Source organism: Lipotes vexillifer, unplaced genomic scaffold (assembly GCF_000442215.2).
Source record: "Lipotes vexillifer unplaced genomic scaffold, Lipotes_vexillifer_v1.1 scaffold2532, whole genome shotgun sequence".
Taxonomy (NCBI): Eukaryota; Metazoa; Chordata; class Mammalia; order Artiodactyla; family Lipotidae; genus Lipotes; species Lipotes vexillifer.
Window position 1 is genome coordinate 115829 of NW_006785617.1, and position 3129 is coordinate 118957.

Here is a 3129-nt window from a genome sequence, read left to right on the forward strand (position 1 = left end):
AAAAAAAAAAAAAAAAAAAAAAAAAGCCCAGGGATCTAGGCCTACTGCCTACCTGGCCGCATCACTTCCATCTCTCATCTCCAAGCTCTCCGAGGTCCGGGCCTGGGCACGCGTCTGCCAGTGGTCGCTATGAATACTGGTGTACAAGTATCTGAGTCCCTGCTTTCATTTCTTTTGGATATGTATCTAGAAGTAAAATTGCTGGATCATATGGTAATTCTTTGTTTACCATATCTGTTTTCCATGGCAGCTGCACCATTTTCCATTCCCACCAGCAGTGCACAAGGGTTCCAACTTCTCCACATCCTCACAGATGGACTGAAACAATTTTAAGCAAGGGATTTTTACACATAACAGTGTCTTTAGCATGATATTTATTAAAACCCTAAATAGTTTCAAAAAATAGTCCTCAGTCTTCAGGATGTGAGCCCAAATAAAATGTCTCCTCTAAGAAAAGCCTATATGATAATTCACGATAGGAGATGGGAAACATATGAACAAATAGCACCTTATATTTGGAAAAAGTTCAGATTCCATTAAAACATATATTTTAAAAATACATGTATCTGGGCTTCCCTGATGGCTCAGTGGTTGAGAGTCCGCCTGCCGATGCAGGGGACACGGGTTCATGCCCCGGTCTGGGAAGATCCCACATGCCGCGGAGCGGCTGGGCCCGTGAGCCATGGCCGCTGAGCCTGCGCGTCCGGAGCCTGTGCTCCGCAACGGGAGAGGCCACAACAGTGAGAGGCCTGCGTACCGCAAAAACAAAACAAAAAAAAACATATATCCTCTTATCATGAGCATCACATTTGGATAAACTTAATCTGGCCACAAATGCTTTGAAATCAACTTTGCTTCAACACAGAATGTCAAAATAGGTGATGCACCGATTTTTATAGGACAATTTCATATAAAACATAACACCACTGCAGTCTTACTTTGTCACTAACAAGGATCCTAAGTGTTTAAAAGAGCACACGAAGTATTTAGAATGTGTTAGAAGTCCAAGTAGACGTAGAAGCAGCATATGTGGAAAAGAGTAGCCAGGATTCTGTGTTCTGCCCAAGTTAGCGTTCAGTGCTGAAAGGACTTCTTTATTTAGGGGCATAATAGCTTTAGTGATTGACCAAGTGAAGAAACTGGATATGATTATTATAAATTTTATCTTCAGTTCCCTTTAGAAATGCTACCTGATCAGGTTCCAAGGTAGGAAGTACATCAGGCTATTCAAAGAAGCTTTGGAAAACAAGGAAAAAAAACACCATCAGCCCAATGCAAAACTAACAAAGAACAAAGACAACTCACATACGTGTACACACGGCAGAGACAAGAGAATACTATAAAAAGCAATGATAAACCAATGAATACAACAAATTGACCCGAAGTTAAACATAACCTGTGATGTTGCAGAAGTTTGCATGGGAAATGCAGTCTCAGGAGCAGTTGGAATAGATGTTTATCTCCAAGTAACACCCTGTAGCCATCCTGAGGAAGTGGAGTGAACAACTTTCAGGTAATTATGTTAGTGAAAATTTGGAAACCATCTACTCGCCCAAAAGGAGACAACTGAATAATTTATAATATATCCATGCACATTTTTAAAAATGTTTAATGGAACTTGTGGTAATCATTCCACAATGTATATGTTTATCAAATCATCATGTACACTTTAAAGATGGACATTGTCAATTGTACCTAAAGCTGGAAAAATGTTGAATTGTTTGATGCAATGCTCACTATATTATAATGAATAAAGAAGGTACGCTATTTTACCAAGGAAATGATCTGATTTAAAAGCAAATCTATAGACCCAGACCGGAAGGAACTCGCCACATCAAATTCTAAACGGCCCAGGGAGGGGCGGAGAAGCTGTGCCCCGCCCACCCGACGCTGAGGAGGGGCGGGGCTGGGGCATCAGATTCCGAGGCACTCACCGCCCACTGGCTGTCATAATCTCAAGATTGTCACAGTCAATCTTCCGATTGGTCGTGGGCCGTCGCCTGATGATGATGTCAGCCGCCTTGCGTGAGCGCGGAAGCGCGCCTTAGTGGCCGGCGGAGGCACGGAGGCAGCTCTTACGTCCAGGCCTCGGGCTGGTGGTCGCACGATTTGGGTGGGTCAGCCCGGCCTTCCCTCCAGCCCTCTGGGCGGTGTCGCGGCGGCAGGTCGGGCGAGGTTTTCTTGCGCGGTCTCGGCCGTGCGGTGCACTGCGAGGTCAGGTTCCGGTGGGTCAGGCCAAGCGTATTAGGGCAGCTGGGGCTCCATCAAGAGTCTGAGTTTGGGCACGTCTTCACCTGCCTTCAATTTGGGCAAAATATCCGGACTTTACACTAACTTCTCACAAGCCTAGGTGGTGATTTTTAAATGTTTAAAACATCCATTTTTGCGAGAACTCAGGATGTTTCAAAGCAGCATCTACTTGGAGACTTCACTGGTCAGGTCAGGCACAGGTCGGCCACTCTGTGGGGGAAAAGGCCACTCCTCGAGGTGCCCACAACTTGAATACCCCTTACTTCTGGCAGCGAAAACAGAGTCCTGATTCTTAAGTTAGCTTTTAATTTAAAAAACAAGATGGGCGCACTGTATAAAAAATGAAGTCCAAGGACATTCCCCCGTTAAAACCCTAGAACCCAATCCCTAAGGGCAGCTGTCCTTATGTTTTTGCCAATCCTTCCAGAAGGTCCGTGCAAACAGAGCAAGCCTTATATGGAATCTTTTAAAAAAACAAAACAAAACAAAACACAAAGCAGTTTCCTCATCTGTAAAATGAGGTTGAAAATGGTGCGAAGTACCTTGAGCAGTCCTTGGGATGTTGTTCTCGCTGACTGTGACAACTGTTGTCAATATTCCACAAAGTGTTTGAACTTCGTTTTCTGACTACCAAAGAAACTCAAAGATTGTTTCATATTCGTATCACAGACAGGTCTGCCTCTTCTTTTCAAGCCCCCTTCTGAGGGGCTGCGAGCCCCTACTGTGCTGAAGTGCAGGCCTGAATGCTAGCTTTTAACAATCTTTCTTTGCGTTATAGAAGGCCCTGGTTCTGAAATTCTGAATGAAACCACAACAGGCTTGTGTGTTTGGGGTTGGCTGGGGGAGTGTTTAAGGGAGGGGACACCTGGTGGGAGGGGA